Source organism: Herpailurus yagouaroundi, unplaced genomic scaffold (genome assembly GCF_014898765.1).
Source record: "Herpailurus yagouaroundi ecotype Mexico unplaced genomic scaffold, PumYag 159, whole genome shotgun sequence".
NCBI lineage: Eukaryota > Metazoa > Chordata > Mammalia > Carnivora > Felidae > Herpailurus > Herpailurus yagouaroundi.
In genome coordinates this window covers 783,606-800,207 of record NW_024412400.1, presented here as the reverse complement: position 1 = coordinate 800,207, position 16,602 = coordinate 783,606, and positions in this window count along the sequence as shown.

The window sequence follows — 16,602 nt, the reverse complement described above, 5'->3', positions numbered from 1 at the left end:
AATGATCCAATTCTGTGATATAGGAAGGTTGAAATTTAAGGATGGAAAAAGACATATCATTAAAATATATATATTTTTTAAGTAGCAGGAGTGGCTATATTAATAACAGACGAAATGAACTTCAGAGCAAACAAAATTACTAGAGACAAGGGGGACATTATGTGATGACAAAAAGATCAATCTCAATCTATAGGAAGACATAATCCTTAATATGAATGCACCAAACCACAGTCTCAAAATATATGAAATAAAAGCTGAAAGCTGATAGAGTTTAAAGGAGAAATAGACGCATCTGCAATTATAGTTGGGGACTTCAATATCCCTTTCTCAGTAACAGATAGAATTACTACACAAAGTCATTAAGGACATAGAAGAATTTAACAACATCATCTTATAGGACCTAATCGACATTAATAGAACACTCCACTCAACAATAGCAGAATACACATTTTTTTTTTCAGGAGTCCATGGAACATTCACCAAGATATACCATATCTTGGTTCAAAATACAAACTTCAACGATCAAAAAAAATTGAATCATAGAGTTTATTCTCTAACCATAATAGAGTAAAATAGAAATCAATAACAGAAAGATAACAGACAAGTCTCCAAACACTTGGAAATTAAACAATATGTTTCTAAATAAGTCATAGATCAGAAGAATTCTCAAAAGAAAAATGTTAATATCATAGAACATAATGAGAATGAAAATACAACACATCAAACTTTGTAAGACATAGTTAAAGCAGTGCCAAGAGGGAAATTAATAGCACTAAATGCTCACATTAGCAAATAAGAAAGGTTTCAAATGAATAATATAATTTTCTGTCTCAGGAAGCTAGAAAATTAAAGCAAAATAAATCCAAAGCAAGTATAAGGAAAGGAAAATTGAAGACAGTAATAAAAGATTAATGAAATTGAAAATAAGAATACAATCAAGAAAGAGCAATGAAACAGAAAGCTCGTTCAACAAAATCAATAAAACTGATAACCCCCAGCAAGGCTGACAAAAATAGAGAAGACACAAGTCACCTATATCATGAATGAAATTGAGTATATCACTACAAATTCTGTGGCCATTAAAAGAAAAATAAGGGAATACTATGAACAACTTTATGCTCAATTTTCTAGAAAAAATTAGAAAGCTTAGAAGAAATGAATCAAGTTACTGAAAACCATAAACTACCAAAACTCAGCCAAGATCATCTGAATTGTCATATAACCATTAAAGAAGTTAAATTCATGAAGAAAAACTTATTTTAAAATTTCCAAGCCCAAGTGATTGCACTAAAGTATTCTACAAAATATTGCAAGAGGAATTAACATCAATTTTATACAATCTCTTCCAGAAAATAGAAGAGCAGAGAACAATTCTCAACTCATTTTATGAGGTTCTGATACCAAAACCAAACAAAGGCAGTACAAAAAAAGAAAAGTTTATGTTAATATCTCTTATGAACTTAGATTCAAAAATATTCAACAAAATATTAGCAAAGTCAATTTAGGTATGTATAAGAAGGATTATGCACCAAGATCAAGTGGGATTTATTCCATGTGTGCAAATATGGTACAACGTTCAAAAACCAATCAGTGATATCAATTCACCATATCATATAATCATATCATTTGATGCAGAAAAGGCATTTGACAAAATCCAACACCTATTAAGTATGAAAACCCTATGCCAGTTAAGAGTAGAGGAGAATTACCTCAACTTTATAAAAAGCATTTGCAAAACCTTACAGCTAAAAACATACTTACAGGTGGAAGACTGAATGCTTTCCCCCTAAGATCAGGAACAAAACAGTTTCTGTTCTCACCACTCATAACCAATGTAGTACTGGAAGTTCTAGCCACTAAAATAAGACAAGAAAAAAATAGAAGTCATACAGATCGGAAAGCAGGAAATAAAACTGGCCTTCTTTGCAAATAACATGATTGCTTACATAGAAAACTCCTGGAACTGATAAGTGATTCAGCAAGGTTGCAGGACACAAGATCAACACACAACTATTAAACTTAATTTCCACATATTAATAATGGTGATGTGGAAACCAAAACTAAAAGTATAATATCACTTAAAATTTTTCCAAAGAAAATGAAAACTTCAGGTATAAATCTAACAACACAAATAGGGTCTTATGCTGAAAATTTAAAAATGCTGATGAAATAAATGAAGATCTAAATACAGGAATAGATATACTATGTCCATGGATTAGAATATTCGACATAGAAAAAATGTCAGCTTTCCCCCTTCTATAGATCACTATAGAGTTAAAGCTACTCCTATCAAAATCACACCAAGATTCTGTTGTAAATATAGCAAGTCCATTCTAAAATTTATCTGGAATAGCACAAGACCTAAAATAGCTAACATAATCTTTAAAAAAGAACAAAGTGAAAGGAATCTCTGTACTCGATTACCTTACTATAGCTTATTATAGCTACAGTAATTAAGACAGGTTGGTATCAGTGAAGAGAGAGACATATAAGTCAATAGGACTGAATATAGAACACAGAAACAGACCCACACAAATATGCCAGCTGACTTTTCATAAATGTGCAAAAGCAATTCAATGGAGGAATCAAAGCTCTTTCAACAAAAGATTCCAGAACAAGTTGGGATCCATAGGCATAAAAATTTCACCTCACACCTAAACTTCACACCTTATAGAATAATTAACTCAAAACAAACACAGACTTAAATATAAAATGTAAAACTATAAAATTCATTTTAAAAATTGGAGAAAACTCTTCAGAATTTAAAGCCAGGCAAAAGTTCTTAGACTTGATACCAAAAGCATGATCCATAAAATGAAAGATTGATAAATTGGATCTTACTAAAATTGGAAATTTTTGCTCTGCAAAAGCTAATGTGAAGAGGATGAAAAGGCAAGCTAGAGACTGGGACAAAATATTTGCAAATCACATATGTGGAAAGGACATTTTCTAGAATACACAAAGAAGTCTCAGAAGAATAATGACAGCAAGTGTAGAATAGGAGATCCCAGACCTTATCCCCATACAAAAATTCCAATTTAACAACCATCCTTGGACGAAAAAGTTTATAAGAGCTCCAAATTCCAGGTCAGTGGTTACATCACACTAGTAGAGCACAGAAATGAGAAAAGAGTCATTGAAAAGGGTAAGAAAACATTTTCTCTTTATCTGCATTAGCTTTCCCCCAAGCCAGCCCAGTGCAGAGCCAAGAGAGATCCCCTTAGCCAATGAGTTGTCTCATGGGGGAAATAAAGAACAAGCCCACTCACAGTCCCACACTGGGTCCACTCATGGTCCTCACCAACTGGCCTGCCCAGAATCTTTAGTTGGGCTTATTTGTGAAGGGGTTTCCCTGACAAAGGCAATTTATAAAGACTGAAGAGATGATTGCTTCTTCAAATACTCAGAAACCAATGAAAGGCTACAAGAATCATGAAGAATTGGGGAAACATGACACCACCAAAGGAACAAAATAAAGCTCCAGTAACCAGCCCTAAAGAAATGAAGATCTATGAACTACCTAAGAAAGTATTCAAAATAATCATCTTAAAGAATTTTGGTGAGCTACAAGATAGCACAGGTAGACAACAAAATGAAAAAGGACAAACAATACATGAACAAAATAAATAGTTCAATAAAGAGGTAGAAACCATAAAAAAAGAAACCAAACAAATTCTGAAGCTGAAGAATACAATGACTAAATTGAATTATTTAGAGTTTCAACAACAGATTTTACCAAGCAAAATAAAGAATCATTGAACTCAAAGACAAGTCATTTGTTGGGGCACCTGGATGGCTCAGTCAGTTAAGTGTCTGACTTTGACTCAGGTCATGATCTTGTGGTCCATGAGTTTGAGCCCCATATCAGGCTCTGTTCTGACAGCTCAGAGCCTGGAGCCTGCTTCAGATTCTGTGTCTCCCTCTCTCTCTGCCCCTCTCGTGCTCACACTCTGTTTGTCTCTCTCAAAAATAAATGAACATTAAAATTAAAAAAAAAAAAAAAAGACAAGTCATTTGAAATTACCCATTCAGAAGAAAAAATTAGGGAAAAAAGAATAAAAAGAGTGAAGAAAGCCTATGAGACTTATGAGAGCCATAAGGAAAGCAAAATACATAATATGGGAGCACCAGAAGAAGAGTGGAATAAAAGGGAGGACAGAATGCTTATTTTCTTTCTTTCTTTCTTTCTTTCTTTCTTTCTTTCTTTCTTTCTTTCTTTCCTTCTTTCTTTCTTCCGATAGTGTGAGCAGGGGAGAGGGGCAGAGGAAGAGAGAAGAATTGCAAGCAGTCTCCATGCTGAGCATGGAACCTGATGTGGGCTCAATCCCACGATCCTGGGATCATGACCTGAGCCAATGTCAAGAGTCAGACATTCAACCAACTGAGCCACTCAGTCACCCCCAGAATTCTTATTCAAAGTAATAATGGCTGTCACCTGGGTGGCTCAATTGGTTGAGTGTCTTACTCTGGCACAGGTCATGATCTCACTGTTCATGAGTTCAAGCCACCCATCAGGCTCACTGCTGTCAGCCTGTCAGTATAGAGTCTGCTTCAGATCCTCTGTCTCCCCTCTCTCTGCCCCTCCCTACTTTTGCTGTCTCCAAAAAATAAATATTAAAAAAAAATAATAATGGCTAAAACCTCCCAAAATCTGTGGAGGGAAATAGATTGTCAGATTCATGAAGTCCAAATTACCCTCAAAAGATCGACTCTAAAGACATCTATACCAAGACACATTATACTTAAATTGTCATGAGTAAAAATCAAAGACAGAATTTTTAGAGCAAGAAAAGAAAAGTGACTTGTCACATATAAGGGAACCCCCATAAGACTATCAGTGAATTTCTCAAAACAAACTTAGAGACTTGGAAAAAGTGGGATGATATATGCAAAGTACTGAAAGGAAAAAAAAAACGGGCCAACCGAGAATGTTATACCTAGCAAAACTGTCCTTTAAAAAATGAAGAAGGAGGAGCTAAGATGGCAGAGTGATAGGGGGACCCTATACTCGCCTTATCCCTTGAACACAGCTAGATAAATGTCAACTCATTCTGAACACCCAAGAAATCAATCTGAGGACTGAGAACAAACTGCACAACTAGCGGGAGAAAAGAGGCCACATCACGGAAGGTGGGAAGTGTGGAGATGTGATTTTGGCGACAAAAGCATCATATGTGCTGTGGAGGAGAGGGAGCCCTGATCATGGAAAGAGGAGAAAGAGAGAGAATGCACACAGAAAACACAGGGGATTGAAGAAGAAAAACAATTGCCCAAAATCATTTCCTGGGAAAAGAAGAGGGGCTAATTACCGTGAGTTTTTACAACCAGGGGGGTTCAAAGACTGAAGTTTTAGAAGTCTTCCTAGTGGCTGGTGTAGCAGTGCTCCTGTGGAGAAGGAGGGCAGAGGCCTGGGAGCAAAGGGCATGGTCTCAGGATCTCCTCAATCTCACTGGGAGAGACAGTTCCCCTTCTTGGAGTACATTTGGGAGAGGTGGCACTGCCTCTTAGGAGGAAAAAGAATTGGAGGGCACAATTGTGCTGCCCCAACTTTAGCATAGGGGTAGAGACACCTGCTGAGGGAAGCTAACCTGGATGCCAGCTTTTTGCTGGCTTTACCATAAACTCCAAGCCCCTGTGAGGTCAAGCTACTGCCCTTCTGGGACAAACTAGCACCAGCCACAGTACGGCAAGACCCTCCCCCAGAGGACCAGTGTGGGTCTGCACCGAACCATATCCCTAAAATTTGGAGTTTTGAAACCTATCCTGTGTGCCTGAGAAAACACTGAAGCATTGCACTTCCAGGTGGGCAGACAGCTTGGACACAGACCGGGTGTAGGCAGGGATCTGAGAGAAGGCTAAGACACAAGAGGGGTGAATGCTTACTCTTCTGTGAGGGATTCCTGGACAGTGGACAGCACAATTGCCCTTCTCTGGAGATGAGAGAGCAAGCAGTACCATTTTTATGCCTTGCCAAGAGCACTGACAGACTTCAGTGAGCAGCATAGCACCCACAGAAGAGGCTTGAGGTGTTTACACCAGTCCCCTCCCCCCTGCTCTCTGCAGGTGCTCTTTTTACTAGGGTAAATGTGCCTGAGAGCCAGAGTAGCAGTGGGCCCCTGCCCCAGAAGAGCAGCACAAAATCGCTGCACACACTGTCTTCTGACCATAGATTGCTGCAAAGCTTCAGCTCTAGTGGAAATAGGATCAGGCTCATTTTAATAAGCAGACTAAAACACATCTAGTTAAAGCTCACCACACACTGGACAAGGACCAAACAGTCCCGACTGCAGACAAAGAGAATTTACCTGAGGGAAAGAGCAGCCAAAACACAACAGCAGAGTGCACATAGCACACACCAGAAACACTTCCCAAGGTGCCAGACACTGGGCAGTATATGACCTCCTAATAAAGCCATTACTCTCAGGAGCAGGAAACATAACAGGTTTTCCTAACATAGACAGAGACCTAGACAAATGCCAAAATGGAGGAATTCATCCCAAAAGAGAGAACAAGAAAAGGTCAGGGCCAGGGATCTAATCCAAACAGATAAAAGCAATATGTTTGATCCAGAACTTATAACAACAATCAGAAGGATACTAGCTGGACTTGAGAAATGTGTAGAAAACATGAGGGAGTCCCTTACAACAGAGATAAAAGATCTAAAAACTAGTCAAGTCAAAATAAAAAAAATGCTATAACTGAGAAGCAAAACCAACTGGATGCAATGCCCACAAGGATGGAAGAAGCAGAGGAACAAATACGTGAAATGGATAAAAGTATGGAAAATAATGACACTAAAAAGAAGAGGGAAAGAGGGGCGCCTTGGTGGCTCAGTCAGTTAAGTGTTTGGACTTCAGCCCAGGTCATGATCTTGCAGTTCATGATTTTGAGTGCTGCATCAGGCTCTGTGCTTACAGCTAACAGGCTGGACCCTGCCTCTGATTCTGTGTCTCCCTCTCTCTCTGCCCCACCTCTCTGTTCTGTGTCTCGCTCTCAAAAATAAAAATAAACATTAAAATTTAAAAAAAAGAGGGAAAGAAAAATATTGGGTCACAAAAATAGACTTAGGGAACTCAGGGGCTGCATAAAGTGTAATAATATTATTATCACTGGATTCCGAGAAAAAGAGAGGGGGAAAGGGACAAAAGGTTTATTTGAGCAAATTATAGCTGAAAACGTTCCTAATTTGGGGAAATAAAGACATCAGAATCCAGGAGGCACAGAGAATTTTGATCAAAATCAATAAAAACAGGCCAACACCAAGACATATCATAGTATAATTTGCAAAATACAGAGAAAGGGGGAAAAAATCCTAAAAGCAGCAAAGAAAAGAAATCCCTAACTCATAAGGGATGAAAAATAAGGTTGGCAGAAGACTTATCCAGAGAAACTTGGCAGGCCACAGGGAACAGAATAGAGAACCCACAAACGGACCCACAAATGTATGACTAACTAATCTTTGACAAGGCAGGAATGAGCATCCAATGGAAAAAGACACTCTCTTTAGCACATGGTGCTGGGAAAACTGGACAACAACATGCAGAAGAATGAACCTGGACCACTTTCTTACACCATTCACAAAAATAACTTCAAAATGGATGAAAGACCTAAAGGTAAGATAGGAAGCTATCAAAGTCCTAGAAGAGAAAACAGGCAACAACCTCTTTGACCTCAGCCACAGCAACTTCTGACTTCACATGTCTCTGGAGGCAAGAGAAACAAAAGCAAAAATGAACTATTGGGACCTCATCAAGATAAAAAGTAACACAGCACAGCACAGGAAGCAATCAGCAAAACTAAAAAGTAACTGACAGAATGGGAAAAGATATTTGCAAATAGCATATCAGAATAAGAGTTAGTATCCAAAATCTATAAAGACCTCATCAAACTCAAGACCCAAAAAATAAATAATCCAGTGAAAAAATGAGCAAAAGACATAAACAGACAATTTTCCAAAGAAGACATCCAGATGACTAATAGAACATGAAAAAATACTCCACATCACTCATAATCAGGGAAATACAAATCAAAACCACAATGAGATACCACCTCACACCTCTCAGAATGGCTAAAATTAACAACTCAGGCAACAACAGATGTTGGTGAGGATGTGGAGAGACAGAACGCTTTTGCACCGCTAGTGAGAATGCAAACTGGTGCAGCCACTCTGGAAAACAGTATAGAGTTTTCTCAAAAAGCTAAAAATAGAACTACCCTATGACCCAGCAACTGCACTACTAGGTATTTATCCAAAGGATACAAAAATAGTAATTAGAAGGGGCACATGCACCCTGATGTTTATAGCAGAATTACCAAAAATAGTCAAATTATGGAAAGAGTCCAAATGTCCATCAACTGATGAATAGATAAAGATGATGTAGTGTGTGTGTGTGTGTGTGTGTGTGTATAATGAAATGTTACTAAGCCATCAAAAAGAATGAAATCTTGCCATTTGCAAATACACAGATGGAACTAGAGTATATTATGCTAATTGAAATAAGTCAGTCAGAGAAAGATAAGTACCATATGATTTCACTCATATGTAGAATTTAAGAAACAAAACAGATGAACATTGGGGAAGGAAGAAAAAAAAAGAGGGAAGCAAATCATAAGAGACAAGATCTTAAATATAGAAAACAAACTGAAGATTGCTGGAGGGGAGATGTGTAGGAGGATGGGCTAAATGGGTGACAGGTTATTAAGGACAGCACTTGTGATGAGCACTGGGTGGTACATGTAAGTGAGGAATCACTAAATTCTACTCCTGAAACCAATAACACACTATATGTTAACTAACTAGAATTTAGATAAAAACTTGAAACAAAAAATAAAGAAATAAAAAATTTTATTGCACTCTAGGTATTTATCCAAAGGGTATAATCCACCAAATATACTGATTCAAAGGGGCACATGCACCCCAATGCTAATAGCAGCACTATCAACAATTGCCAAATTATGGGAAGACCCCAAATGTCTATTGACTGATGAATGGATAAAGATACAGAGAGAGAATGGAATATTACTCAATGACCAAAAAGAATAAAATCTTGCCATTTTCAACAGTGTGGATGGAACTATTTTTTTAGTTTATTTATTTATTTTTGAGGGGGAGAGAGAGAGAGAGAGAGCATGAGCAGGGGAGGGGCAGAGAGAGAGGGAGACATGGAATCTGAAACAGGCTCCAGGCTCTGAGATGTCAGCACAGAGCCAAACGCCAGCTAGAACTCACTAACTGTGGGATCATGACCTGAGCTGAAGTTGGATGCTTAACCGACTAAGCCACCCAGGCACCCCTGGAATTAGAGTGTGTTATGTTAAGTGAAATAAGTCAGTCAGAGAAGGACACATATATGAGTTCCACTCATAAGTGGAACTGAAGAAACAAAACAAATGAACCTAGGGGACGGGAAGGAAAAATAAGATAAAAACAGAGAGGGAGACAAACCATAAGAGGCTCTTAAATACAGAGAACAAACTGAGAGTTGCTGGAGGAGAGGTGGGGGCGTGGGCTAAATGGGTGATGGGCATTAAGAAAGGCACTTATTGGGATGAGCACTTTGTGTTACATATGAGTGATGAATCACTGGGTTCTATTCCTGAAGCTAATACTACATGGTATGTTGACTAACTTGAATTTAGACAAATAAATTTTTAAAAATAAAACATATAAAAATGGAGGAGGGACAAAGACTTTTCCAGATTAATAAAACTGAAAGAATTCATCACTAGGCAACTGAAATAAAAGAATGCTAAACAGCAACATGAAAGCATATGAAAGTATAAATTTCACTGGTAAAGTTTATGATATATAAAAATACAGAGTAATGTGATAATGATGGTGTATAAGTCACTTAAAAATTTTTTAATGTTATTATTTTAAGATAGAGAGTGCAAGCTAGAGAGGGGCAGAGAGAGAGGAAAATCTCCAGCAGGTTCTGCACTGTTTTTGCAGAGCCTGACATGGGGCTTGATCACACAACCGTGAGATCATGATCTGAGCTGCAATCAAAAGTGAGCCACCCAGGTGCCCCATAAATCACTTTTAATCCTAGTATGAAAATTAAAAGACAAAGAATAGAATAAGAGCCTAAGAGGAAGTGTAACCACAAAAATTTGCCCATGGATATACAGTGTAAAAGCCAGAAATCCTGGTATAAATAAAATGAAAAGGGGAGAATAAGAGTGTAGTTCTTTTTAATGCAGTTGAATTTAAGTTGTTATTCGATTAAATAGACTGGTATAATAAGAAATTTTATTCAACCTTTATAGTGATTACAAAGGAAAAAACCTAGGGTAGATTCAAAAAAGAGAAAAGAATCAAAGTGTGTTCCTACAATAAAACCCCAAATATATGTCAAATCACAAAGACAGCAAAAGAGGAAGAAAGGAACAATGGACTACAAAACAGAAAAAAAAATTAACAAAATGACAATAGTAACTCTTTACCTATAAATAATTACTTTAAATGTAAATTGATTAAACTCGCCAATCAAAAAATATAGAGTGGATGAATGGATATAAAACAAAATCCAACTATATGCTATTTATAAGAGATTCATTTTAGATTTAAGGACATATGTAGGCTGAAAGTGAAGTGATGGAAAAAAAATATTCCATGCAAGTGACAACCAAAAGAGAGCAAAGGGGCAGTATTTTCATCAGATGGAAAAGACTTTAAGACAAAAATTGTCATAAGAGACAAAAAGGTCATTAATAATAAAAGGATAAATTCTACAGGAATATACAACAATTATAAGTATATATGCACCCAACATCATAGCACTTAAACACATAAAGTAAATACTGGCAGATCTGAAGGAATAGTTAGACAACAATATTAGGAAATTTCAACTTCCCACTTTCAGTAATGGATAGGTCATCCACAAATATAATCAATAAGGAAACAGACTTGAACAGAATATAGACCAAATGGCCCTAACATCCATATATAGAACATTCTTCCTAATAGCAGCAGAATATACATTCTTCTCAAGTACACACAGAGCATTCTCCAGAATAGGTCACATAATAGGTCATAAAACAAGTCTTAACAAATTTAAGAAAATTGAAATCATTCCGAGTACTGTTTCTGACCACAATGGAATAAAGCTAGAAATCAATAATAAAAGGAAAACAGGAAAAGTAAAAGACAAATAAAAATGAGAACACATGGGAATGCAAGCTGGTGCAGCCACTCTGGAAAACAGTATGGAGGTTCCTCAAAAAACTAAAAATAGAAGTACCCTATGACCCAGCAATTACACTACTAGGTATTTATCCATGGGATACAGGTCTGCTGTTTAGAAGGGACACATGCACCCCCATGTTTATAGCAGCACTATCAACAATAGCCAAAGTATGGAAAGAGCCCAAATGTCCATCGGTGGATGAATGGATAAAGAAGATGTGGTATATACATACAATGGAGTATTACTCAGCAGTCAAAAAGAATGAAATCTTGCCATTTGCAACCATGTGGATGGAACTGGAGGTTATTATGCTAAGTGAAATTAGTCAGCCAGAGAAAGACAAAAATCATATGACTTCACTCATATAAGGACTTTAGGAGACAAAAGAGGTGAACATAAGGGAAGGGAAACAAAAATAATATAAAAACAGAGAGGGGGACAAAACAGAAGAGACTCATAAATAGGGAGAACAAACTGAGGGTTACTGGAGGGGTTGTGGGAGGGGGGATGGGCTAAATGGGTAAGGGGCACTAAGGAATCTACTCCTGAAATCATTGTTGCACTATATGCTAACTAATTTGGATGTAAATTAAAAAAAAATTTTAATTTAATTTAATTTAAATAAAGAAAATTAAAAAAATAAGATAGGAAAAAAAAATGAGAACACAACATACTCAAACTTATAGTATACAGCCAAAACATCACTAAGATGGAAATTTATAGCAATAAATGCTTACATTAAAAAAGAAGATCTCAAACATCCCCGCTTTATACCTCAGTGAACTAGAAAAAGAACAATTAAGCCCAAAGTTAGCATAAGGAAGAAAATAACAAATGTTAAAACAAAAATAAATGTAATAGAGATTAGAAAAAAATCAATGAAGCTAAGAATTGTTTTTTTTGAAAAGATAAACAAAATTGACAACCCTTGAACTAGACTAAGAAAAAACTCAAGAAAACTAAAATCAGAAATGAAAGAGATGTTGCAACTGAGCCACAGAAAGAAATAAGATCATAAAGGACTTATGAACAAGTACATGGCAATGAATTGGACAACCTAGAAGAAATGTATAAATTCCTAGAAACATACTACCTATCAAGATAGAATCAAGAAGAAGAAGAAATGGAAAGCCTGAACAGACCAATAACAAACAGATTGAATCAGTAGTAGAAAACTTCCCAAGAAAGAAAAAGCCAAGACCAGATCATGTCACAGGTCAATTCTACCAAACATTTAAGGCATAATTACCAATCCTTTTAAAATCCTTCCAAAAATAGAAAAGAGAACACTTCCAAACTCATCTTATGAGGACAGCATCACCCTGATATCCAGATCAGGCAAAAACACCACAAGAAAAAAAAACTACAGGCCAATATCCCTGATAAAAATAGATGCAAAAATCCTCAAGGAAATATTAGCAGAGTAAATTAAACAGCACATTAAAAAGATCATACATGATGAAATGGATTCATCCCTGCGATGCAAGGATGACATAACGTATACAAATCAATGTGATATACCACATTAACAGCATGAAGAATAAAAATCACATGATTATCTCAATAAATGCAGAAAGGCATTGGACAAAATTCAACACCCTCTCAACAAAATAGGTACAGAATAACATACCTCAACACAAGAATGGCCATATATGAAAAGCCCACAGTTAACACTATACCTAGTGGCGAAAAACGGAAAGGTTTTCCTGTAAGATCTGGAATAAGGCAAAGATGTTTACTCTCACCACTTCTACTTACCATAGTACTGGAAGTCCTAGCCAGAGATATTATGCAAGAAAAAGAAATAAAAGTATCCAAATCAGAAATGAGGAAGTAAAATTGTGTCTGTTGGCCAATGACATGATCTTATATGTAGAAAACCCTAAAGATTCTCCTTCCCCCCCCAAAACTGTTAGAACTAATAAACATATTTAGTAAAGTTTCAGAATACAAAATCAGCACACAAAAACGAGTTGCAATTCTATACACTAGTAACAAACTATTCAAAAAGAAAATTATCCTATTTACAGTAGCATAAAATACTTAGTAATAAACTTCACCAGGGAGGTAAAAGACTTATACATATAAAAGTATAAAACAGTGATGTTGGGGTACCTGAGTCGCTCAGTAGGTTGAGTGTCCTACTCTTGATTTCGGCTCATGCCATGATCTCTTGGCTCATGCTGACCACGTGGGGCCTGCTTGGCATTCTCTCTCCCTCTCTCTAGGCCCTCCTCTGCTCACGCTCTCTGTCTCTCCCTCAAAATAAATAAATAAACATTTAAAAATAAAATGAATAAAACACTGATGTAAGAAATTGAAGCAGACACAAATAAGTGGAAAGACATCGATGTCGCATGTTCAAGAATTAGAAGAATTTATACCGTTCAAATGTCCATACTACCTAAAGCAATCTACAAATTCAATGCAACCCCTATCAAAATTTCAATGTCATTCTTCACGTAAAAAAAGAAAGTCCTAAAAATCCATAAGGAACCAGAAAAAATCCTGAGTAGCCAAAGAAATTTGAGCAAGAAGAACAAAGCCAGAGACATCACTCTTCCTGACTTCAAAGTATATTGCAAAGCTAAGTAATCAAAATAGTATGGTACTGGTGTAAAAATAGACTCACAGGCCAATAGAACAGAATAGAGAGACAAGAAATAAGCCACAAATATACCATCAACTGCTCTTTGACAAAGGTTCCAAGACTACATAATGGGGAAAGAATCGTCTCTTCAATAAATGGTTTGGAAAAGCTGGATATTCAAACGCAAAGAATGAAATTGGACCCTTAGATTACACCATACACAAAATTTAACTCGAAAAGGATTAAACATAAATTTAACATAGCTTTAACATAAGGCCAGAAACCATCAAACTCCTAAAGGAAAACTTTATAAGGGATAAGCTTCTTGACACTGGTCTTGGCAATGATTTCTTGGATGTGGTAACAAAAGCAAAAACAGACAGTGGGACTACATCAGACTAAAGATCTGCACGATAAAGGAAACAGTCAACACAATGAAAGGACAACCTACAGAATGGGAGATATATTTGCAAAATATATATCTGTTTAGGGTTAATATCTAAAATATATAAGGAACTCCTACAAGTCAATCACAAAACAGCAGCAACAACAAAATAACCCTATTGAACATGGGCAAAGGAACTGAAAAGACATTCTCAAAAGAAGGCATACAAACGGGGAACAGGTACTTGAGAAAGTGCTCAACATCATTAATCATCAGGGAAATGCAAATAAAGGTCATAACAAGATATTATCTCACACCAGTTAGGATAGCTATTATTTGAAAGAAAAAAAGATAACAAGCATCGGCCAAGATGTGGAGAAAAAGGAACTCTTGTGCTCTGTTGGTAGGAATGTAAACTGGTGCAACCACTATGGAAAACAGTATGGTGGGTCTTCAAAAAAAAAAAAAAGAAAAATAGAACTGCCACATTAAACCAACAATCCCACTTCTGGGTGTATATGCAAAAGAATTGAAATTAGGGTCTTGAAGAAAGAGTTATCTGCACTCCCATGTTCATTGCAGCATTTTTCACAGTAACCAACACACTGAAGCAGCCTAAGTGTCCACAGATAGATGAATGGGTATATACACAGGTATATACAAATACATATACAATCTACACACATAACATACATACATAATCTACATACGTATATACATATTCATGTGCATGCATGTATATGTAATGTGTACATATGCATATATGTATGCATGTAGATTATACATGTATTTATAGAGAGGTCAATATATATGTGTGTGTATGTGTGTATGTACACATAACGGAATATGATTAAGCCTTAAAGAAGGAAACCCTGGCATTTGTGATAACATGGATGTACCTGGAAAACATTATGCTGAATTAAATAAGCCGGACACAGAATGGCAAATACCACCCGACACGACTCACATGAGGAATCTAAACCAGTCAAACGCATAGAGAATGTAATGGTGGTTGTTAGCTCTGGAGGGAGAGGGAAACAGGGAGTTATTAGTCAAAGGGTACAAAGTTTCAAAGATTAATAAAGTCCTAGAGGCGCCTGGGTGGCTCAGTCAGTTAAGCTTCTGACTTCGGCTCAGGTCACAACGTCACACCTTGTGAGTTCCAGTCCTGCGTCGGGCTCTGTGCTGACAGCTCAGAGCCCGGAGCCTGCTTTGGATTCTGTGTCTCCCTCTCTCTCCCCCTCCCCCGCTTGCGCTCTCTCTCTCAAAAATAAACAAAAGATTAATACGTCCTAGAGACCTACTGTGCAGCATATCACCTATAGTTAACAATATTGTATTCTAAACTTAAAATTTTTCTGAGAGGGTAGATCTTATGTTAAATGTTTTCACTGCACACAATAAAAATAATAAAGAAGGTGGGAGAAAATTTTTAGAGGTGATGGATATATTTATGGCACAGGTTGTGATGATAGTTTCATAGGTGTATACTTATCTCCAAACTTACCAAATTGTATACATTAAATACGTACTGTTTTTTTGTATGTCAACCATACCTTAACAAAGTGCTTTAAAAAAGAACTCCGGGGACACCTAGGTGGCTCAGTTGGTTAAGCGCTGACCTTGGCTCAGGTCATTATCTCACGGTTCATGGGTTTGAGCCCCATTGGGGTTCTGTGCTGACAGCTCAGAGCCTGCTTCAGATTCTGTGTCTCCCCCACTCGTGCTCTCTCTCTCGCTCGCTCAAAATTAAATAAACATTAAAAAAAAATTTTTTAAGGAACTCATCAGTAAAAAGAAAAAAAAACAACCTCTATTTAGAAAATGGAAAAACATGTGAACAAACACTTCACAAAAAGGGTATAAAGATGGCAAGTCAGCATCTAGAAAGATATTCAATATCATTATCCATCAAGGAAATAGAAATTAAAACCACAATGAGATATTGCTGTACCTGTCAAAAGCACTAAAATAAAAAATAGTGGCAAAACCAAATGCTGTGGAGGATGAGGAGAAACTGGATGTAAAATGGTACACTCTGGGAAAGAGTATGGCAGTTTCTTACAAAATTAAAAATGTGCTTACCCTATGAACCAGCAATTGCCCTCTTAGACATTTATTCCAGAGAAATGAAAAGTTATGTTTACACAAAAACCTGTACACAAATGTTCATAGCAGCTTTATTTGTAACATCCCAAATCTGGAAACAACCCAGATGCCTTTCAACCAGTGAACAGTGAAACAAACTGTTTACATTTGTAGCACCTTCATAGCATGGCATACTACCCAGCCAAAAAAGGAATGAACTGTTGATATACACAAGGACGTGGATGAATTTCAAGGGAATTTTGCTGAGTGAATAAAGACAGTCCGAAGAGACTACATGACTTTGTAATTCCATTCACATAACATTCTTGAAATGACAAAATAATAGAAAA